General features: G+C 37.8%; 1 protein-coding gene across 11 annotated transcripts in view; it reads left to right on the top strand.

The window, feature by feature from the left end:
• The window catches only part of git1 (G protein-coupled receptor kinase interacting ArfGAP 1), a 161,690-nt gene that overhangs the window by 23,960 nt on the left and 112,958 nt on the right, over positions 1-24,772 (top strand). The window lies entirely within an intron of this gene.

Below are 24,772 nucleotides of genomic sequence, written 5' to 3'. Positions count from 1 at the left end.
CAGTTGTGTTCATGCTGGCTCCCAGCAGAGTATTCCCATCAGTCCCATTCCCCTTCTGCGTGTTTATTTTTCCTGTAGCCTTGCAACATTTTTTCTCACATTCTGATTAACTCATTGTTTCCTTTTTTGCCACTTATCTACCCTAAGTAGGCAATTAATTTACAAGGAAACTTTTGGGAAGTGGGAGGAAACAAGAGAACGTGGCAGAAATCCAGATAATAACAGAGAGTGGTGCTGTACCACCATGCCACCCTGTTTAATTATTTAACGTTAACTACAATTCTATAATCTAAGGAATAAAGTAATCAAAAGAACAAACAACACTTCACACTTTTGTTTCACTGCTCTTTCCAGTAAGTGGGCAAAAAGGTTAAAGTACACAGACACCTGAATATACAATTACCACATATGGATTCTTAGTTTGCTCCATGTAGCTAGTTCCTGCTTATTGCTTGATAAAATTTCTTAGACTGAAAGTCCAAGTTCTACTCTTCAATTACAACTTGAGGAATTGGGTTTTCTTGCAGCATATGGAAATTTTGAAATGTTTTCATTGTATTTTGTTGAACAGGCCTGGAAATGACACTAAAAGGGAGATACGGCCAGAGTATTACTTCAGCACCTTGTATTATTTTATGCTTTAGTGATTTGATCAAATTTTTTTACACAAGATATACGAAATAAGAACAGGGTGAATGGCCCAACCAGTCTACGGCAATCTAAATCAGTATAACCCTCTATTTCCTTCTCCCTTGTATACATGTCCAACCCACCCTTGCTTGCATCTGTTATTTGCCTCAGCAACTCTGTAGTTGCAAGATCTACATTCTCACTCTTCTTTCGGCAATGAAGTTTCCATCTAGATTTTTTTGGTGACTATGTTGCATTGATGATTTCTGGTTATGCTATTCCCCACAAGTGGACGCAACCTTTGCATAATTTTAAAGGCTCTTCAGTCCTTCTTTGAGAGAAAGAAGGCCTGGTTTGGTTATTCATTTCTGCATATTACCTCTCATATCTGGTGTTATCCTTGTGGATCTTCCTTGCACCCTCACCAGTGTTTACTGTAATTTTCATTGTATGGTGACCAGAAAGTTTGATACAGGTTTAGCATAACTTCTATTTTAATTCTGTCCCCTAGAAGTAAAACCTGATTGTTTACTTTGAAATGGCCATTGATGTAGCTTTTGGTGATTGGAGTATTTATAGGCCAAGACCCTTTTCTTTCTCCCCCTGACTTAAACTTGCACCTTACAATCACTAAGTGACCTCCCTATTCTTCGTACCAAAAAGTACTACTTTGGCTTTATTGATGTCGAACTTCAGTAAAGTTGCAGAATGGGAAAATGATCTCCTGTAATTTGTGACGCTTCTACTCAATATCAGTACCTTCACCCTCCCAAATTGGCATTATCTACAAATTCACAAATTGCTTTTGATTACAAAGTGTAAGTTGTTAATATAGGTTATGAACAGCAGTGGTCCCTGTATTGGTCTTTGTAGAATACCAAAGTCACCACCTTCTGTGAATATCTACTGTCTACTTTCTGTATTTAAATCAGCAGGCAATTATTTCTCCTTATACCCTGACCATATCTATGTATTATCGGGTATCTTAAAGACTTTTTATGAAAGTGTAAATAAATTGCATCTGCATTACTATTGTCTTCTCTCACTGTTACCTCTTTAAAAATTTCAATAAGGTTGCTCGAGCAAGATTTTCTATTTTGAAATTCATGCCATACTTTCTCTAAATTATCTCCAATTCTCTGTTTTAGGAGGGATTCTATTGTTTTTCCTAATGCTAATTTTAACTCCCTGAATATTTTCCTATTCCCCACTTCCTTTCTTAAATGCAAGTATTATGCTAACTGTCTGCCACAGCGCTGCGATTTTACATTTTTCAAATGAATTATTAAATATCTGGTAATGCCTTTTTGCTCTTGCTCTCCTCACAGTTTGATTAGCTTATATAATATATCTCTTATAAATGCACTTATCCTGTTACTCATTGTCCAATGCCCCATTCAATAAAAATTGAAAATGCTGGAAACACTCAGCAAGTCAGGCAATAGAGTTAACGTTTTGGATCAAAGACACTTCAGCAAAATTGCCTGACTTGCTGTGTGTTTCCAGTACTTTCAGGTTTTATTTCAGATTTCCAGCTTCTGCAGTTTTTTTAAACCTTCATTGTCAAGTCCATCTGTCTTATCTTGCTGGTAAGTACCAAAGAGAATTTCTGCCATCTCTGTCATTATCTGTGGTATTTTCATATCTATGTTAAGAAACTAGTCTACACAAACCCTGGATCCCTTCTAATTTACCCTTTGCTATTTCCTTGTCTCTGTGATACCAAGATGATCTCTTTATTTTAATGTGACAAACTTGACACTTGTCCATATCAACATTCAACCAACTTTATTTTGTAATTCCTCAGCTGCAGCCTTGTATCAAACTGCCTTCATCTATTTTTTAGTGGGTGAATTTAACCAGTTTGCCTTGAGCTTCTAAAGCCAACAATGCAAGTTTGAAACTGAGCATCGCAACACTAGTCCCTGGGGCACTTCATCCCAATTACCAACTACTCCAATCTTCTAAATTGTCTTCCTACGCCTGGTCCAATCCCTATTGTTTTCAGCATTTTCCATGAACCTTAATTTTCTGTTAGTTTCTTTTTTTTGATTCCCAAAACTACTCCACTCAGATCAATATCCATGTGATTTTTGGAAGACGTTTGATAAAGTCTCACATAAGTGGGAACAAATAAGCACCTGGGATTGGTGATAATATATAAAAATGAATTGAAAATTAGTCGTAGGACAAGAAACTGAGAAGGTTTTTTTTGGGGGGCAGCAGGTGGTGGCTTTTTGGTACTTCAGGTATCAGTGTTTAGGCTCCAATTGTTCAGTATTTTATGTGTTTTAGATGAGGGAATCAAACTTTGTAATTCTAACAAAACTGGGTGTGATCACGAAGAGGATTCAAAGAGGCATCAAGGTGATTTGGATAAGTTGAGAAACTGGCCAATTCATGACATGTAGTTTGGTTCTTGAACTAACCTGCACAATCCTAATCATTATCTCAGTAAGCAACACTGACCACTTTGCACTACAATGGATTTTTTTGTTCTAATTGTTTTCTTGTATAATTTGTTTTTCTTGTGAATGTTGTGTATCAGATGCTATGTGCCTGTGATGCTGCTGTGATGTTTTTCATTGCACCTGTGCATATGTGTACTTTTGCATATGACAATGAGCTTGACTTTGACTTTGAATAAATGTGAAGTTATCCACTTATTAGGACAAACCAAAGCTCGGTGTTATTTGTATGGTAATATGTCTGGAAAACATTGATTTTAAAGGGATCTTTATGTACACAAGTCGCTGAAAGCAAATCTGCAGATGCACACAGTTAGGCTAATGGCGTATTGGCCTTCATTGCAAGAGCTTGAGTACAGGAGGAAGGATGCCTCACTACAATTGCAGAGGGCCATGGAAAGACAATACCTGGAGGATTGTGTGCAGTTTTAGTCTCATTACTTAAAACTGACTACACTTGCTATAGAAGAAGTGCAACAAAGTTTCACCAGACTGATTCCTGGGATGGCAGTACTGCTGAGATTGGGTTGTATTCAGTAGTATCTAGGGGAATCACAGATTTCTAAATTCTGAAAGAGGGAGAATGTTTGCCTTGGCTAGAGAGTCTTGAACCAGGGATCAGAGTCTCAGGATGCAGAGCAATTTTGGGACTAAGATGAGAAATTTCTTCACTCACCATGGTGAACCTGTGGAATTCTCCCTCTATAACAGAAGGTTGTGGAGGCAGATCACTGAATCTATTTAAGAAGGAGATGGATTTCTAAATACAATCAAAGAGGGAGCAGGAATATGATATTGAGATGGAGGATCATCAATGATTATATGGAGTGGCAGAGTAGGCAGTAAGGCCTAATGGCCAAATCCTGTTCTTATTTTGCTTTATTTCTAATGTTATCTTTGGCAGATTGGTAGATGGGAAATTGTACCCTTTGATGTATTATATCCTTTACCATTGGAATGGATTCTTGAAATTAATTGTACTGAGTTATAAGATTCTAGTGAAATTCCTCAGCTTGCTGGTAAGCATAGTGGCTGGAAATATTTCCAGCTGACCTTGTGTGGGTTACTTTCCATGTTTAATAATGAAATTTTGAATGAAAAGTAAATTACGTAATATTCTTTAATGTCTTTCTGTCACTAACTACCCAAGTACTTTTTTTATACTTTTAAGTTTTTCATTTGAAGTTCAGCTAGGCAAGATGGTGAAATGAACTGGTATTATTGGGACATTTAGCATACTTTTTCTCCATTTGTTGGGTTCTGACAATATACATTGGAAATACAGTAGTGGCCTTAGTAGTATGGCAGTTTGCTGTATCATTAATTAGTCAGGAAGTAGTGTGTATATTTTAAATATTTTGCATATTTGTAGCTGATTAATCAACATTTGTTTCAATCCAACTTGTGTGTGCTATACTAAATTATTTTGCTGAGTGGTTCTAAGGAAGCTATTGAAATGTTACACAAATAATTGGAATTGCTTTGTGTACCTGTTCACTCTCAGAACTCATTTTAACACATCTGAAATGTATTTTGATTAGCTTTTGTAGTTTCACTTGAGTTGCTACATGCCTATCTTAGCTCTTGACTTTCAATAGATATAACTATAAAATAATTTGGCGTGATCTGAGTGAGCATCATAGTACTGTGAGGAATTTGTATTGTGGTTCTTGATGCATTTAAAAAGTTATTTAAAAAGTAAAGCTATATTTAGAGTTGCACCATTCCAATAGGCATGGTGTATTATAATTCAGTCATGAAGTATGCAATGCAGGGGACTGCAGTTTCATTGAAACTGTTTTGATGTTAAAAGATTTTAAATCGTAACTTTAGTCACTGTGCAGCGGTGTAAACATCTGGCAGCTTCCATTTGTGTGTTTGTCCAGATGGTTTCAATTAGTGACACCAGCATTATTTGCTAATGTAGAGCTTTGAGACTTTGGTGAAGTACTTCACATATCAAGCTAAAACTTTGTTTTGGTGGGGTTACATTGTCGTTACTCCCTTAACCAACACCATCAAAGGGAATGGTTACTGATTAATCATTTATTTGCTATTTGTGACACCTTGTTGGGAAAAATTGGCTGCCCTTTTATTCCCTGCACAATAGGAAATGCATTTGAAAAGAGGAGTAATTTGTTGGCTTTGAAGCACTTTAGAACTTCCTGTTGATGTGAAAAACACAGAAGCCAATTTATTTTCCCCTTTTTCTAGTCTGAAATACATCAGATTATATTTATGGGTTAATTGCACTTCTTTTGTTTATCCTTAAAACAGTTGTATTATAGTGACAGAACTTGTGTAGTGGGAAGGGTTGTTAGACTGGAGAAGAGCTTCATTTTACCTTATTTTGAAATCCAGTTTGAGAATATGTTGAAATGAAGATGAGCACAATACTAAATAGCTGCTCATTTTCTTGACTCTCTACTTTAGCAATAAATGTATGATTTTAAATTCAACTTAGTTTTATGAAGAAACACTTTGCAAAGCTACAAATGTTTTACAAAATAATGATTTAGAAATTTTTAGACCTGAAACAGTTGTCTACATGCCCAATAGTATACTCGTGACCTCTGACAAATTGACATAGGCTGCAAAAGGGGCCCTTATCCAAGACCCACATTTGAATCTGTTTACATATTCATTTAGTGGATCTAATGCTTGTTTGAGGACTCCCATTACAAAATTAGTCTGCTGTGTATTACAGATTAGGTTACTATTGGTGAATCTCCCTTTAAGAGAGCATGGTGGTGTATGTGTGGCGTGAGGACGACAGCAGAAGGTAAGGACGTAATGACGTTTTTGGAGCAGACAGTCAAAGTCAGTCAGAGAAGAGAGAGAGAGACACCAGCCTGCTGGTCTCTGTATCGATGGATGAAAAACAATAACTGTCTGTCACCACAATCCACATATGGATTTTTGGAATAATCCAGTGGAGCCCACTTTGTCGTTAACCTGTAGAAGGAAACAGGTATTTGTGTGGACGGCCACATCTCGGATGCCTTTCAGGGTGGCAGATACTTTGGAACAAAGGAATGGAGATAATCAGTGATTGAGGTGTCTTATGGGTTCCATTGTGGAACATTTGGATTTTGTAATTACTCTCTATTTTCTCTCTACACAAATGACGCGGATGACACGAAGGTTGGGGGTGTTGTGGATAGTTTGGAGGGCTGTCAAAGGTTACGGAGGGATATAGATAGGATGCAGAGTTGGGCTGACAAGTGGCAGATGCAGTTCAACCCAGATAAGTGTGAAGTGGTTCATTTTGGTAGGTCAAATATGTTGGCGGAATATAGTCTTAATGGTAGGACTCTTGGCAGTGTGGAGGATCAGAAGGATCTTGGGGTCTGAGTCCATAGGACGCTCAGAGTGGCAGCGCAGGTTGACTCTGTGGTTAAGGCATATGGTGTATTGTCCTTCATCAATCAGGGAAATGAATTTAGGAGCCATGAGGTATTGTTGCAGCTATATAGGTCCCTGGTCAGACCCCACTTGGAGTATTGTGCTCAGTTCTGGTCGCCTCACTACAGGAAAGATGTGGAAGCCGTAGAGAGGGTGCAGAGGAGATTTACAAGGATGCTGCCTGGAATGCGGAGCATGCCTTATGAAAGCAGGTTGAGGGAACTCGGCCTTTTCTCCTTGGAGAGACAGAGGATGAGGGGGAACCTGATAGAGGTGTATAAGATGATGAGAGGTATTGATAGGGTAGATAGAGGCTTTTCCCCAGGGCTGAATTGGTGGCCACAAGAGGACATAGGTTTAAGGTGTTGGGGAGTAGATATAGAGGAGATGTTAGGGGTAAGTTTTTTACTCAGTGGTGAGTGCATGGAATGGGCTGCCGGAAACGGTGGTGGAGGCTGATATGATAGGGTCTTTCAATAGGTATATGGAGCTGAGTAAAATAGAGGGCTATGGGTAAGCCTAGTAATTTCTAGGGTAGGGACATGTTCGGCACAGCTTTGTGGGCTGAAGGGCCTGAATTGTGCTGTAATTGTTCTATGTTCTATATTCTCTTCAGTCAGCGGTGGTTTTGCAGAAGCCTTTGCTCACGTTTCACCTTACGGCTTGCTGAACCAAACTTTGAGAACTATTCCTGGACTTGGAGTTTGGGAATTTGCCACACACACACTTCGAGTTTAGTTTTTAGGGTTAATGTTTAGATCTAACATTTTTACTTCTAACATTCTAACATTTTTACTTTTATTTTTTCTTATTATCATAAGTAGTCATTAATAAAATAGTTTTTTAACACTTATACATGACTCGGTGTGTTTCTTTTATTGCTGGTGTGTGACACATGAAATGGTCAGCATGGGCCAGATGATTTTAAGAAGTTGATATCTACCATTTGAAGGGACTGTTGAAAGTTGTGACTTGAAAGAGAAGAATTTTAAATGCTACTTTAATATAGTGTTGAAAGGTGCGGGAGTGCTGATTTTGGGCAGCAGCCAAATGCAGAAAAATGGTGAGTGAATCAGATTGTAATTGAGGCATAATTCCAATTTATTTCAACCCCCCCCCCCCCCCCCCCCTTAAGTCTTGACTCTTGCTATTGTAATATTTCACCAACTCTAATCCTTCATTCAAGTGACTAATTTTCAGGTTTGGACTTGATGGCTAACTTTTACACAGGCATCAGAGCTGAACTAGAGTAGTCCTCCATTGATGTGCAGGTATGCTTTCCAGCATGATTCAATAGTGATGGAGTGAAAAAGCTAGATAAGATTTGTCTCCTCTGTCTAAGTTAATTGATCTCAGACAGAATGACACCCTTGCTGTCATCCTGGCTGAGATCAATTAACAACAAAACTTGGACTGTCTGCTCTATGCATTTCTGCTTAATATTGGCCAGTGAGTTCATTAATTGTGCCATGAGGTAGCTCACATTAATTCTATTTAACTGTATTTAGATGACCATTTTGTTATTTGACAGTATTAATGATATCTGTTCTTGTGATCAAACCACCGTAAATTGAGGTTTCAAGGTCTAAAGTTATCTTTAATAACCAGCTTCAAATGTCAATACTGATTTTATTTTTTTTGTTTTTCAGTTTTCAAAGCCATGACTCCATCTTTGTTTTTGACTAAATCAGAACATCTTAGTTTCAGTGTGTAATAGTTAGGTTAGCTTTTCAATTTCTGGTTTGGCTTAGAATGCAAAGATAACCTAGCCTTTCCTTTTCTTCTACAAGCTGTTGCCTCTACACTTGCCTTCACCTGATTAGCTGTCTGTCATTTGCACCCCTTTCTTCTCGATAACTCCAGGTGAAATGTCAAATGTTTCCCCTCCTCCTTCACTCAACTTTCACTCAATTCAATTTTGTCCACCCTCCCTAACCAAGTTCCCAGCTTTCTCTTTGCTCTTGTTTCCACTGAGTTCTCATCCTCCTGCCCACACATGCCTTCTGTCATCTTATCATTGAGACCCATTTCTGCCCCATTACCACAAAATTGCAGTCAGCTTTTATCTTCTCCTTGTCCTTTAATAACTGATATCATAGTTGTTCTCTCTCTTTGGTTATTTTTTCCCCTTTACTTTGCATCTTGTGAATATGACGTTCTTTAACTTGACCCTTCTGGAACATTTACTGCCTTTAAATTGGTGGGAAATGTAATCTGTTTCTTTTCTTTTTTTAAAAAAAAGCGAGTGAGATAACAGGCACTATAGACCAGTTAACCCTGCACGGTTTGTAAGAAAAATGCTGGAATCTATTGTTAAGGAAGTGGTAACAAGGTACTTTTTAAAAAAAAATAGAATTGGGCAATCTATCCATTGATTTCTAAGAGGGGAAAGATTAGACAAATCTCTCAATATTTTAAGGTTAATATGAGAAGAATGAATGGAAGGTAAGCTAGTTGATGTGATATATTTAAATTTTCAGAAGGCCTTCAAGAAGGTGCCATACAAAAGGTTATTAAATAAAAGAGTACATGGGATAGGGGTAATTTACTGGTGTGGATTGAAGATTGGTTGATAGATACAAAATATTTGGAATAAATGTCATTTTCAGTTTGGGAGTCTGCGACCAGTGTGGCGTAGCAGGAATCGGTGTTATGGTTCCAGCTGTCCACAATATTTCATTGATTTGAATACATGAATTAAGTGCTTATACATTCAAGTTTGTTGTTGATGTAGAGTTAGATGGCAGAGTGAGTTGTGAGAAGGATGCAGAAAAAAATCGGGATGTAGGCAGGCTAAGGAAATGTGCATCAGGACAGTTGAGAAATTTCACCCAAAGGTTAGTAAATATTTGAAATTCTATAACCCAGAGGGCTGTGGAGGTTCAGTTATTGAGAATATTCAAATATTAACAGAATTGAGAGTAAATGGGATTAATGCAGGAAAGTGACACTAAAGTAAAAGATCAGCTATGATCTCATTGACTGCTGGAACAGAGATGAGAGGGTGAATGGTCTATTTCCTATGTTACATTTTACAATAGATAGCATAATGGGGAAGAAAAACCTGAGGTCACATACTTTAGTAGAGGGGGGAAAAAAAGCCAAAATGTTTCTTAAAATGCTGAGAGTTTGATAGGTCTTGGTGTTTAGAGCTCCCTGTATTTTTTAACAAGCACCATGCCTCAAAGTTAAGATGAAGGTCAGCAAGCATTTAGGAAGGGAAATGGTATAATGGTCTTGTATTAAATTTCTCTTGCAATAAAAATAAAATTGTCTTGCTCCTATTACATATGGTGCTGGTGAGACCACACCTAGAATCTTGTGTACAGATCTGAATTCCCTATCTATTGAAGGATGTAATTGCATTTGGAGGGAGTGCAGTAAAAATTCACCAGAGTGTATGAGATGTTGGGTTTACGAGGAGAGCAAGAGCTGACTGAGTAGTCTCTAGAGTTGGGAGGAATGAGAAGTGATCTCATTGAAATGTACAAAATTCTTATGCGGCTTAACAGAGGAGATGCAGAATTGATGTTTCCCTGCTGGGGTGCCTTTTAAATAAGGGTTGGTTGGTCAGTCAGCTCAGTAATTTCTTCACCCAAGGGGTAATGAATCTTTGGAATTCTTTACCCAAGTGGACTGGAGGTTCAGTTACTGAGTATATTTTGCAGGGTAGGTTAGCAACTCGTATCCATTACTTGGCCCACAGATTCCCACTGCTATCTTGACTGTATCTCCTCCCATTCTGCTTTCTGTTTTTTAAAAAAAAAATTCCATTCCATTTCAGTTTCTTCAGCCATCTTTCTGTGCTATTAATGACATTTTTCAACACCATTGCTTCCAAGTTTTTTTTCTCATTGTGGTTTCTTCTCCATAGTTAACAGCACTTTACTTCATCTGTTCTATTTCCCACAGTTTTACTTTTGCCTCCCCTTTTCCATCCAAATCAGGAATAGGGTTCCTTTTTGTCCTAGCCTTCCACCCCACCTGCATCCATTTTCATTAGATGGACCATCTTCGTAATTTCTGCCTCCTTTATTGTGATACTACCACTAGAAAATCATCATCCCTCCCTTCAGCATTCTGAAAGGACTGTTCCCTCTGTGATTTCATGATTCACTCTTGTTCCAAAAAAGAGACTGAGGAAGGGCAAACTTTGCATCTACAGGCCAGTCAGTTTAACCTCAATGGTGGGAAAGGCTTCAGAAACATTGACTTGGGACAGGATTAATAGATTTCCCAGAGGAGAATAAATTGGACAACACAAGCCAGCTTGGACATAACAGAAAATTGTGTTTAATGAATTTGTTAGCTTTTTTTCCATGAGGGTAATGAAGTTGATGTGTACATTGGTACAAGATAATGGGCTTTTCAGACAGGCTGAGCTACATGGGACACAATGGCCCTTAATAGATGGATATGGAATTGGCAAGTAACAGAGGGTTGTAGTGAATGGTTGTATTTTAGGCTGGAGGAAGATGAACCATGATGTTCCTTGAGAAGGACATTGCTATTTTTTTAATCCGTATTAATGACCTAGACTTGGGGAGGGCAAGCCATAATTTCTAAATCTGCAAATGACCCAAAACTTGATAGTATTGTGAACTGTGAAGAGGATAGTGATAAATTGCAGCAGGATACCAACAGACAGGTAAATGGGCAGATACATGGCAGATGGAGTTTAATGTGGAGAGGTCTGAAGTTTTACATTTTGGCAGGAAGAATGAGGCAAGACGATATGTAATAAATGAATCTGTCCTACACAAGTTGCAGGAGCAGAGGGACCTAGGGGTGTGGGTGCACAAGTCAATGAAAGTGACAGGGCAGGTGAGAAGGCAGTTACTAGGTCATGCACCATTCTGGGCTTAAAGTATAAAAGCATGGAAATCATGCTGAGTCTTCAGTAAATACTGGTCTACCTCAGTTGGATTATTGTGTTCAATTATGGTCTCATCATTATGGAAGGATGTGAATGTGAAACCATAGAGGTTCCGGGAAAGATTTATGAGAATAGTTACTGGGATGAGGGACTAGGTTGATTATAAGGCTTGTTTAGAGAGTGTTTTGTTTAGTGAAGGAAAGATGAGGGGAGATTTGATAGAAATATAAAATGATGAGGGGTGTGGATAGAATGGATAGTAGGAGACTGTTCCTGTTAATAGAGGGGTTAAGGACTAGAGATCATGGGTATAAAACAAAGGGAAGAGAATTTTGAGTGAGCTAAGAAAAAGCTCTATTTGGAAAAATCAAACGCAGGTTGTTGCTGCTTTGAGAACACCACCTCCATTCAGTCCACTACAGTGACTAAAAGCTTCTGGTTATCCACTGCTTTAGTTTTCCTTCCCATTCCCACCTGGTTCTTTGTCTTTAACACTTTTCCAGCAAAGTCAGTTGGAGAAACAGCATCTCATCTTCTGGCTAGGCATATTATAGCGCTGAGAACTCAACATTGAATTCAACAATTTCGGATGACTAGACTTTTCTGTTTATATCAAACTAGCCCATTCTAATGAAAATCAACCTCTAATGTTAACTCCATTTTTCTCTTTCTGCAGATGTTGCCTAACCTTGCGTTTTCCAGCAACTTTAGTGCATGTGATTTTTCTCTACTCTTTCCATTCATCTCATATTTGCATTATCTCAAGGAAAAATTGGCTGCAATTAACAAGCCCCTCTCAGCCAGGACCATATGTCATTATCTTTCTTGTTTTCACCCTTTCACAGACATTCTTTGTTCATTACACCTTTCCCCTTCTTTTCAATTTAAAATATGTTTGATTTTTAATTTGTCCTAGTTGAGATGAAAGGTCATTAGTCTGTAACAACTGGTTCCTCTCCACAGATGCCTGACCTGCTGAGCGTTTCCAGCAATTTCTACTTTTATTTACAATCTTTTTACTAATTGAAATTGTAATATTTTCTACCAATGTGAATAACTCAAGTTTCCACTCAGAAACTCTCCCTTTGACTCTTTGCATCCTCACAGCTTACTTTCCCACCTATCTTTATATTGTTAGCAAACTTGGATATGTTATGCTCTTTTCATCTAAGACAGCTATAAAGATTTTAAATAGCATGCAATACCAATACCCTGATGGAATCCAGGTGGATTTATGGGGACAGGCGTGGTGGTGGAAGTTATGTTGCAGTTAATATGTGAGCCAGGTAGGTCTGCAGTACTCTGCCTCTTCTATAGCCAATAGTGTCCATGCAATTTCTGCCTAGTAGGTCTGATTTTCTTTGCCATTTTGAAGAGGGGCATGAACTTCCAGCCAATTTTTACCCTGTGGCAACATTTTTATATATAAGAAAAATCTAGTTGTTATTCCATTACTTTTTGTCATCTCTGTGCACAAATTTATTCTTCACATTTGAGTTGTGACAGTGAATATTGGCTGGGCATTAAACTGTTCACGTACATTGTCCGGTGTTCATACCCAGACCCCTGGACCAGTAAAGTTAGACAGCCCCATCTATAAGCTCATTCAAGATCAACTAGCTACCCACACATTACAATTAGAATCTGGGACTTTGGATCCCTTTGGCTCCACTGCATTTATGTAGGATCCCTGTATCAACTGCTATCAAGTGGACAACGGACTATGTACATATGTGGATTTAGGATCTCAGTTGCTTAGGATCATAATTTGTTTTCCTTTTGTGCTAGTTTGCATTTGTTTTGGGGTGGGGTGGGGGGAAAGAGGTTCTTAACTACTGGATAATCAGGCTAAGTTTCATTCTTTTTGGGAAGCTTTACAGTCAACAGTAAAAGTTTCATTAATTTGCCTGCCAGACGAAAGTGCAGATCAGTGTAAGTTCTGAACTAAATTAGTAAGATCTGCAATTTGGGCATTTTATTAAATGCCACCGGATGGAATACAATGGCACACTATATAGCAATCCTAAGAGCTAGTTGTACATCTGTCAATTAATGTACAAAACTGTCTTTGTTATCATATAGTAATACTAGTCTGAGCAGCTGCTGTCTACATTTTGTATTCTGATTCTTGACCTTTTCCAAAAGGGCAGTATCTGTTCAGTAACTTGCTTGACATCTGCCACAAAGCAGCCCCGTAACAATATATGATATAATGCAAGACTCTATAGTGACAGCAGAATTTTATTCTGCAGAATTAAAGTAACTGCATTTTTGGGTATTGTCACAGTACTACAAGCATATGTACAGTTTTTCCAAAGTTAGTTCAAGGATCTGTCTCCTACAACTCTTTGGATATTTAAAAAGCTGAAATGAAAGCATTTTCCATTTGGAAGAATAACTATAAAAGACCTATCAGAATCTTATTGTGATTTTTACCTGGACTGAATCTGGTTTGCTGAGGAACAACATCTTATTGACCAAACTTTGTGGCTCCTCTTCCACAGCAGTTGGTTAATTTATTCCTTGTAAGGTATCTGTAAAAAGTATTCCTTCCTTTTTTGGACATAAATATTTTGTGTTCTACAGCTAATTGGAAGGATAGTCAGACAAAATTGGTAGTGGATAGAAGCAATGAAGCAACCTTCAGGTAGTCAACTGTCAATGTCAGGTAAGCAAAATGCTCATTGACTAGGTCATGTGTATATTACGTGACATTCTAGACCAGTAATCCCAAGCATTGAAGAGGCAGAATAAATCAACAAGGAAGAGATTAAGCCCATGAGTAACAAGAAAGCAGAATCAGATCTTATGCTGATATAGGAGAAGAGACATTTGATCGAGAGTGATGTGATTGAAGGGACTGCGGTTGGTTCAGAGTTGGGCACATGTGACCCAGAGACCAAATAACACTCAAATATTCCAAAATATGAGCTAGGGAGTTAAATCTAGAACTCATGACAAACCTTGCAAGTAATTGTGAAAAGATATTGATACTTAGTGATATTTACTTTATGATATTAAATACAAGTATAAATGTGAGGCAAATGAGTGCCCAACTTTAATCATTCTTCATAAAAGTTAATGACTAAATTTTTTCTACTTTGAGACTACAAAGAATGGCAGCTTCAAGCCCACATACAACGTTGAAGTACAATATTCCAATTTGAGGGGCTGGTTGGTGCATTGGGTTAGCACATTGTTACCAGCACTACTTGCCACTAATGGAAAAGTATTTGTTCCTTCAATGCATCGTTTTCTCTTAAAATGTTAACTTATTATTTTGGGTTTGTTAGATGCATCAGCTGTATGTCCTTGCCAACCCACAAGGTGATCCTGTGCAAACATGATGTTTCTTTCCTCTGACTTTCAAAATAATCATTGAGCTATTCAGAATGAGAAGTTTACAGAATCTTCATCTTGTATTGTTAGCTGATTATTAACTGCCAAAGCACTGGATTGAGTTTACTGAGAATAGGGCAGGCACAGTAGTGTAGCGGTTAGCGTAATGCTATTACAGCGCCAACAACCCAGGATTAATTTGGCCGCTGTCTGTAAGGAGTTTGTATGTTCTCCCTGTGTCTGCGTGGGTTTCCTCCAGGTGCTCCAGTTTCCTCCCACATTCCAAAGAGGTCCAAGTTAGGAAGTTGTGTGCGTGCTATGTTGATGCCAGAAATGTGGCTACACTTGCGGGCTGCCCCATAACATTCTACGCAAAAGATGCATTTCACTGTGCTTTGATGTACATGTGACTAATAAAGATATCTTATTAGGCCAGTACTCCTCCTGCTCCATTAACAACTATGTGTGAATAAACAGTGGGTGTTTGCCAAATTCAAAATCAGTGCTTTTGCTTGGCTATGGTATTAGAAAGCAGCCAGTGCTCTGAAACCTGTGGAGCCAATGCCTCTCTGGTCCTGTAGCACTATTGTGAAATCCGTGCCTTATTGCTTTCCCGGAGTTTAATAGGAACAAAATAACCTGGAATAAAGTATAATCAATTAAATTGAAGCAAACTGAAATATTGTACTTCAAATTTGACCACTCCCCCAGGTCTTTCTGGTCTCACTCAAATTTGAGATGACTTAATCATCAATTTTGTTAAGAGTAGTTGAAGTTGAATGATCAGTTGCTTCATATTTTCTAATTGTGTATTGCTTGCACTGATTTTATACTGGTTTTCAATTTTGTCCTTTGCTAAATGGCTTTGTTTGTTAACCTCACCCAGCACCATCTCATTTTGATATCTTGAGTAGCTGCTCCAAACATTCCATCTGTGTGAGCTAAACCATTGAGTATTAGGTACATCACCAAGCCTTAGATTTGGGAATCTCCTGAAATTAAAGATTAAACTCTGGGATGCTGTGGTGCAAAACTTAAGAAATGCAACCTAAAGAGTAAGTTCTTTGATAAGTTTCCAGAGTGCACGGGACTTGTAGTGTTTTTAGCTGGCATTGTTCACTGGTTGTCCTGAGGATTTGTATGTAGAGCAATCAGTTGTGTAATTGGGGTAGTTAGAGGTGGATAGTTGTGGAGAAATCTTCCAAAATATGGTTCAGAGTTGGCAAATTTACTTGACTTGCAGCAGAACATTTGAGTATTGTGGCTCACCAATGTGATGAACTAATGTCTGCATACTTTCCCAGTGGGAATGTGGTCACCAATAATTGCCAGTGCATGCTGTAGGATTGTTTGTTTCTCCCATGCATTACTGAGGCATAAAATCCTAGTCATCAGTTACATGCTCTGCTTTTACCTGACATAAGGTTTAGAGTCAAATTAGATCTGTTCTAGTACAAATAAGTGCCATGAGTCCACTAATTAGATTGCAAATAAGTATTATTGTTATTGTCAGTGTGCATAATCTTGATAAATCTATTGTCCAAATGCAGATATCCCTCTATTAATAGGCACTCTATTCTGGAATTTTAACTATAATGCAATTGATTCTTTAGGGTTTGTCTTCTACTTATGAAGCTTTCTTCACTATAATGAATAATCCTTGATGTTGGCAATAAGCAGCAATTGAAATCCCAGTCCAGTGGATGGTTATCTTTGGCACTGCTGGACGTCAACAAAGATTGCTAGCCACTTGATAGACTGCTGCTCAGTTGTTTGCACAGATCATTGACTTGAGTGCCTATCAAAATAAACTATGTAATTGACTGTTGACTCAGTTTGGTGATTGGAAATAGATCCCTGTTGGTTGTGGCAGAAGGTTATTCTAGGAAGCATATCATGCTGTAATGGTGAGAATGGCGACAAGGGTGGTTAGAAGATCTGAATCAACAGCATGTACCCTTGGGTTTAGTGAAGCAGGGTTATTATGACAAGACTTGGAAGAATGTGAGGGGTCAATGGATCTTCTGAAAGTGCCTTTGAACATTCCAGGAAGTTTGCATATCCACAATGTTCATCTTGTAGGTGGGTGTGGTTGTGGGGAGGGAGACAAAAAGTGGTGATACCATGGCAGTATAAGTTTTCCCAAAGAGCTGAAACAGATTATTGAGGAAGGTGGCTACTCTCTCAAATTCCTGTTCAGTATCTATAAAATAGGCTGTTTTGGAAGAGGATGGCTTCGTGTGTTCATCTCGAGGATTAAGAAAACCGCTCCAGGCTTCGAGGCTGTCAAATTTCGCTGGCCTCTTTTTAGAGACCAAGTTGAGGGTGACCATATGCTTAAGCCTCTCTTAATTTACCATTCAGAGGACTGGGGGCTGTAAAGGGATTTTAAAAGGCCAATCTTGCAGTGGTGTGGCAATCAAACATTAAAGCCTGAATGATGATGATGCTGCTGCTTGCCTAAGATTGCATCAAGTTGTACCTCGCACCCTTCATCAAACAAGATCATGGGAGAAGCAACCTGGGCAAGAGAGCCTTGCACATCATTGGTATTGCACGTCCAGCTAGCGTTTTTGCCTCCTATCACTGCTTTATCCATGGACTAGATAGCTACTTTTCCTACCTGCAGTATGTAACAAAGCATATGGAGTTGAGCATTAATGATGTACCCACCACACAGGAAATTTGGAGGAGGCACACTATTTTGTATTAGTGTCTTTTGGTATGATGTAACCAAAGCAACAATGAATGGAGTATGAAGGAAATTATGGCCCATATGCAAGAGTCCCAGAGATTTATAAACCTAAAAATCTCCAAGAAGGTTGTCAGATGAGGCTGGGGTTCATGAAGTAGACCAAGGTAACATAGAAAAGTTACTAGAGTAAGCTCATCGAGAGTTTGCCTCAAAGATTCTGCTTCGACTGACATTCTGAAGTGCCACAACCCTTTGAGAAAATTTTGCTTCACCTGTCTTAAATGGATATGCTCTTATCTTGAGATCCTTGCCCCTTGTTCTAGATTTTTCAACAAGAGGATATGTCCACTCTGTCAAGACCACTTAGACTTGTATGTTTCACTTGGTGAGTCCCCCCTGAAAGGTATATTAAGGTTTAGTTTTGTGGGGAAAGCAAGAATGTTATGAGTAATGTTCTTAATATCCAAAATGATCAATGAATAGAAGCTGCTAATGACTGAGCCCTTTTGAAGACCTATTGCCTTTTCTATTACAGCAGCAGACATTGTACATGTAAAGTGAGTCTCACTCCACGAATTGTGGTAGGAGGAAAGATAATGTTAGAGCTAGGGTGATGGCTGTGAAGGAGAGATGGGAAGAAAGATCTTGAGAATGGGGGTGGGTGTTGGGGTGGTAGGAACGTTGATGAAAACTGAGGGGAGAGAGGGGAAAGAACCTGATGATAGATAGTATGGAGACTAGACTTTTAATGTGTTTGAAAATGATCAGGATAAACTGTCAAATGTTACATTATTGAAATTCAGTGGAGAACGTTCAGCAGCACTGCAATGTTTTTGAAAGAAAATGCTCAAGATGAAGTGGTCTTAGAAAGGCTGCAGAGAAGATTGACTGGAATGATAACAGGGATAAAGGGCTTTAGTTCAGATGGTAGGCCAGGAAAGATTTGAATTATTCTCCTTGTATCAGAGATTATCAAGATTTAATCGAAATTTTCAGTTATGTTAGGTTTTGATAAACTGAAGTCAAGTCATTTCTGCTGGGGAAGGTGAGTAAACAGATGCAGGTGTTACATAATTGGCAGAGGAACCACACTGAAAATGAGGTTTTTTTTATTGTTCATAGTTTCAAATACATGACCTTGGAGTGGTGGAAGAAGATTTAATTGTAATTTCCAAAAGAGAATGGAATACTTATCTGAAAAGGTGGGGCTGACAGGAAGAGCTAGGCTGTGTGTGGGGGTGAATTGATCTAATAGTATTCTTGAAAGATCAACAAGAATAATAGTCTGAATAGCCTCCTGTGCTACAAGGGATGGTGATTGTGAATATGCCCAGGTTTTATCTCTGATACAGAATGCCAGCTGGGATTGGAGTGGACAGAAGACTACTTTTATTCCATTGTATTAATTGATGTGCTTCTGAATTAATATTCAAGTTAAAACTTGTAGCTCTTCATTAGTGGAGAAAGGAAAAAAACAGATCATGTTTAAAAAAAAATTTGAACAAATGTTGTTAACATTAAAACGCACCTATTAAGCCAAAATGATTTTAGTCAGATGACTAATCAGTCAAGTCATTTGAAAATTGTTATCTGATGAAGTTTCCACAACAGTCCACAGCATTAAGCCACTTTGAAATTTCACGGATTATTAAATACAAACATCTACTTTTTAACTGGAACATTATTTGAAATTTTCTTTAAATATTTTTTCCCCACTTTTCAGTCATACTTGGATATTCATTTGAAATGTTACCGATATACTGTATTTCAGTGAATGTATTTGCTTATGTTCTAAAACAATCTCCAGTTAATCTACCACTCAAATACCATAATGTACCTCATTGCTGTATTCTGCAAATAACACTGAAATTTATGCTGTGCACATACTTTTTTGCATTCAGTTAGGTGGTTTGTGATTGCCTCTGAATTATTTGGAAGAACATTCATTCTTGGAGCACATTGATACCAATCATAGCTACCTTATGTCAGCGATTAAACCCTAAGAGAACATGTATGTATTTTAAAATGGCTTGTGAATACAAGGCTGTAGTTCTAATTTACAGTTCTGATATGGTGGTTTGTGATCTCCTTGGAGGCCTTTTGTTCAATTAAAGCCTTGTTTCTTGCTGCTTGGCCATCTGCTATCCTCTGGGCAAATTTTATTGGAGTTAGTTTACCCTTCCAGATTTATTATTGGATTTGCACGGTTGACTATATGTATCAAGACAGCTTATTGGCCTAGTTCAATCTTATGTTTTTTTGTTCTTGCTCTCATTCCGTGAGGTTCTGTACAAAGAATGTATTAAATGATCATTTAATGAATCCTTAATAACTGGAAGCAAGTAGTTGAAAGATATTTCTATTCATATCCATTTTCCAGTTGAGGCATGTTTATTGAAGACTTTATTTTAAAGAGGAGAAAAATAACTTCAGATGCATGTAATGTGTAAGCTGGAATTTGTCCTTGTGAAACCTAATGTTGGTTTTGCAATCTAATATATAAATAAATACTATAAGGTATTTCCTCTCCTGCCATGAAACTAAGGTGTCACTAACTCTTTATAATGATCTTTTAAACAAATGACACAGTGCTGAGATAGAAGTAAGTTAAATTTGAACTGGTGTTGATTGTGTGACCATTATACTTGTGCCCAAGGAAATAAGATCTTTCTCCACTGAAATGTTACATAAAGCATAATTTTGTCTGTGCTATTAGAAGGCTGATAAGAAATATGGCAGAGAATGAATTTAGTTATTAACTATCTTGCAAGAAAAAGGCACTGTGGCATTTATTTTTCATGCAGAGGATTACAGATTTTAATTGGAGTATATAAAACATTAATTGGTTTTAAAAACTTCAATTAGTTTTCAAAGGTTTTACTTCTCCCACCTTTTCTCACCTATCCAGTCATAGCCAGATAATCTCCTGCAATGGTTCTCCTGCGGACACTTTGTACAAATGTATAAGATTACACAGACTGATTTGAAGGAATTGGAGGGTATAGCATGGCAGCCATTGGATGTGGCTGCAAGATGGTCAGAACCAGCAACTAAATACATCAGATGTAAAAACAATTGTAAGAAAAATAGGAAAAATAGAGGAGTTGAGTGTGTGAAGGAGTAGCTTAAGTGTTTAGGGAGGAATATAGTTTCTAATATAAGAGGGTATAATGAGTAATGCAGTCAGGGGAGTCATTTGGGTAGAGTTAAGAAATAAAGCAGAATGTTCACTGAGTTATGGATGAACTATTTGAAAGCAGTTGTGAAGTGGTAGAATGTATGAGCATAGATCCAACATGTAGGAAAGACAGTGGTTTAAACAGGAGGAATTATCTTTAATGCAGATTAGAATAAGCAGACTAATTTGTGTCAGATCAAATACATTTCTTGAATGTATTTAGGATAGTTTTCTGCAGCTATACATGTCCTTAGACCAATGAGTGAAGTGGCCATGCTGAATTAATGGGTCCAATTCAGTTATCAGCTTAATGCTATTGTTGGTCATAATATGATCATGGTAAATTTAGTGTTTAAAAGGGAGCAAAACAGCTGAAGAGAATCTACATGTGGGTAAGGCCAGCATCCACATGAAGAGACAGAAATTGTTCACAAATTAAAAGTCCATTCTTGTGATAAATAACATGATCAGCAGTAGTTGCTCACAGTGGTAATGCTCAACTAGTATATATTCCCCCTCCCAGTTTCCCCCAAGAGCTGGAGATATTGCCCCCAAAAAAAAGACCATGGATGTTAAGGGGACAATATAAAAATAAAAGAAAAAGCCTACAGATAGCAAAAGCCAGTACAGATTCTGGCAACTGGGAAAGATGCATAGGACAGTTGTCAAAACAGTAATAGCTCCAAAAAGGGAATAGGAAAAGAAACTTGTAAGAAATATATTAGCCAAACTTTTACAATTATGTTAGGAGAAAGGGTAGTCAGGAGCAATGGAAGCCTCCTGGAAATTAGTTGTGATATGGCGTATAAAAATTGGAAAATTGTGGACATGCCAAATAATTACTCTGCATCAGCATTAAAAATAGAGGAAGAAATCCCAAGGAGATAAAAATTTTTGAATTGGCTATAGAAGTAGTATAGCCAAGTAGCAATGGTAATAAAAAGCAGCAAGCCTTGGACCAGGTGGTTTCTGACCTGGGAACCTAAATCTGAGAACGTTGCAGGTGCGGTAACTGTAATGCTCAAGGTCTGGTTTGGGATGCCTGCCTTTAAGTTGGAAAATTGAGTATGTTACTCTGCTAATAAAGTTGACAGTATGAAATCAAAATTATAAATGGGTAAGCTTAACTATTTAGAATTTACTAGTCTTCAATTATGGATATAATTACTGAACATTTTTTCAGCTATTAGAGTGTTGGCATGATGCTATAAAGTAATTTGGTACCCTCACTGTTTTAAAGGCATTTAGTTGTGTAGCTTTGAAGTAACTGGAATTTTCATTTGGTAAATAGATCCCCACAAAAACCTCATTGGCCACATTTCAATTTGGGACCCTTTTTGTTGAAGCCCAGTACTTTTTTTATGCTCATCAAAAATGTTAATTTTTTTTATGATGGAAGAGTGGGAATTAATAATCTGTGCATTTCCAAAAAACGCCCTCAAGCTCCATCTGTGCATTACTTCTGGAAGCATGAGCAAGTTGCTTTACGGTTCACATGTTTTGATCACACATGGCCATGTTTTTGCCTCACTAAATAGGGAAGAGCAATAATCTTTTCAATCCTGCTATCGATTGAAGATTCTTAATAATACCATCACTTAAATGGACAGACAGGCTTTGCTTTAATGTCTTCTGAAAAACTATTCCAATATTGCACTAGATTCTCACCTTGGATTATATGGAGTGTGATATACCATGGAGGACATTTAGTCTTGACAGGGCAGAGGAGAGAGCTACAAATGACTCAAAACTATTACCATATTTCTTCCTTTGCATTTGTGTATATGACTCCATGGTTAGTGATTTCTACTTTTCACAGAAAAATAGAGCAAAGTGCAGAGTACAATCCCAAAGTCCTTGAATGAAAATCTTGCAATGTATTTTGCTATATTATATCACTGAATATTTAACCTTACATTTCTAGAATATAATTGCTAGAACGTTGATTCCAGGAATATGTGGAATAAAACAAAATTTACTTAATTTTGTTTTAAAGCATTGTAAAAGAGTAGTTCTATTCCTTGCCGCCTCATGGGTTTGCTTCCCACTTGCCCTTATTTGTGCATTAATAGAAAAGTGCTTGTTTCACAGGAAAGCTAATAATTTGAAATGTTTGTACAAAATCTGCTATTAACTTTAAGATCTAATATTCCAAGAGAATAAAGACAAGCCCTTTGGGTCCATTAAATGACAGCACCTGAATTCTTTTTTTAAAAAAAATCTAATACCAGTTTTTCCCAAAGTAAGCATTAGAGTGCAGAAGAGTCACCAGGATGTTGTCAGGAAAGGACGGGTGTAGTTATAAGGAGAGATTGGATAGACTAGGTTTATTGTCACTGGAATGTAGGAGGCTGAAGGGTGACTTTATAAAGGTTTATAAAATTGAGGGGCGTGGCTATGGTAGAATTGTTCAGCACAGGAGTATAAAACTTGAGGGCACAAGTTTAAGCTGATGGGGGGGAAATTTAAAGGAGATGTGAGGGGTAAGTTTTTCCACCAGAGGTGGTGAATAGTTGGAACAAGCTGCCAGAGGAGATAGTGGAGGCAGGTACTATTATAGCAGTTAAAAGACATTTGGACAGTTGCTTGGATAGGAAAGGTGTAGGGATGTAACAGGCCTAATACAAGCAAATAGGATTAGCATACACAGGCATCACGGCCAGCATGATGAGATGGGTTGCAAGGGTCTGTGTTTATACAAAGCTCTATGACTCTATGAAGGCCCTGTGGGGTTTTGCAAGGATGAATGTGGAGAGGATGTTTCCTGTTGTGGGAGAATCTAGAGTGAGGGGTCATGATGGTCATATTTTCCACCAGAGGGTGCGAGTCTTTGATCTCTCTCTTACCACAGATAGGAATGCAGAGTTAGAGTTGGAATTGGTTTATTATTGTCACATGTACCGAGGTACAGTGAAAAACTTGTCTTGCGTACCGTTCATTCAGATCAATTCATTATACAGTGCACTGAGGTAGTACAAGGTAAAACAGTACAGAATAAAGTGTCACAGCTACAGATAAATTGCAGTGCAGGTAGGCAATAAGGTGCAAGGTCAAAGACGTACAGGTTAGGAGCTGTGGGTATGCTATGTTGGCACCGGAAGAGTGGCAACACTTGCGGGCTGCCCTTAGCAACGCAAAAAGATGTATTTCACTGTGTGTTTCAATGTACATGTGACTAATAAATAAATATCTATATCTAACAAAGTAGATTGAGGTCAAGAGTCCATTTTATCGTACTAAGGAAGCGTTCGACAGTCTTGTAACAGCAGGATAGAAGCTGTCCTTGAGCCTGGTGGTATGTGTTCAGAGGCTTTTGTATCCTCTGCCTGATGGGAAAGGGGAGAATAATATCCAGGGTGGGTAGGGTCTTTGATTATGCTGGCTGCTTTACTGAGGTACTGAGAATTATAGACAGGGTAGACACAAGTATAGTTGAGGTACAAATGGATCAGCTACAATCTTAAATTGGAGAGCATGCTTGTGTGCTTGTAAGGATGGATGTTTTTTTGAAAGCTAGTAATCTTCATGTTTTTAATACGTACTTGTTCTTTCTATAAGTATAGATGAAAGTCTTAGTCAAGCTTAGTGGTGACCTTCAATATTCATAGAATTGCTGAGATAAGGTGATCTTTTTCTTTAAAAGATCTTCCTTATCCCTAAGGTAATTAGCTGAACCAAGTTCAACTGGAAATTGAATTTCCAGTCATGTTGCGTAGTCCACAAGGATTAGGCCATTTTGGTTCTTCGATGTGCCAGGAATTGTTAACGTCTGTTTTAAAAAAAAAAGTGGTGTAATCCATCAGAACAGTTTTAAACTAAAATTAAAAAGTGGTTTGGTGAAAACTAGTAGACATTTAGTAACGTAAAGGTTCACTTTTGCCATAGAGATGGTTAAGACAGCAATTAGAAGAACAACAAGTGAGTGTTTAAATGTATTTCATTGGCAGTTGCACCACACAACTTTTCCCAATATCAACAATATATTCATTTTCTCTTTGTGAACAAAGATCTTGTTCATGGAACAGCTTTGTGTTTTAGCAAATGAATGTTAAGTAGTTAAGCAGGCTTCAATGCTATAAAGCACATTTATTTTGAAAATTACACCACAGGCATTTTTTTGTATTTATAGCCTTTATTGTCAATGAAATGCATTTTTGCAAGTGCACATTGTGTTAACAGGA

Source organism: Pristis pectinata, chromosome 21 (assembly GCF_009764475.1).
Source record: "Pristis pectinata isolate sPriPec2 chromosome 21, sPriPec2.1.pri, whole genome shotgun sequence".
NCBI classification, from domain to species: Eukaryota; Metazoa; Chordata; class Chondrichthyes; order Rhinopristiformes; family Pristidae; genus Pristis; species Pristis pectinata.
This window is presented reverse-complemented; position numbering and strand designations above follow the sequence as displayed.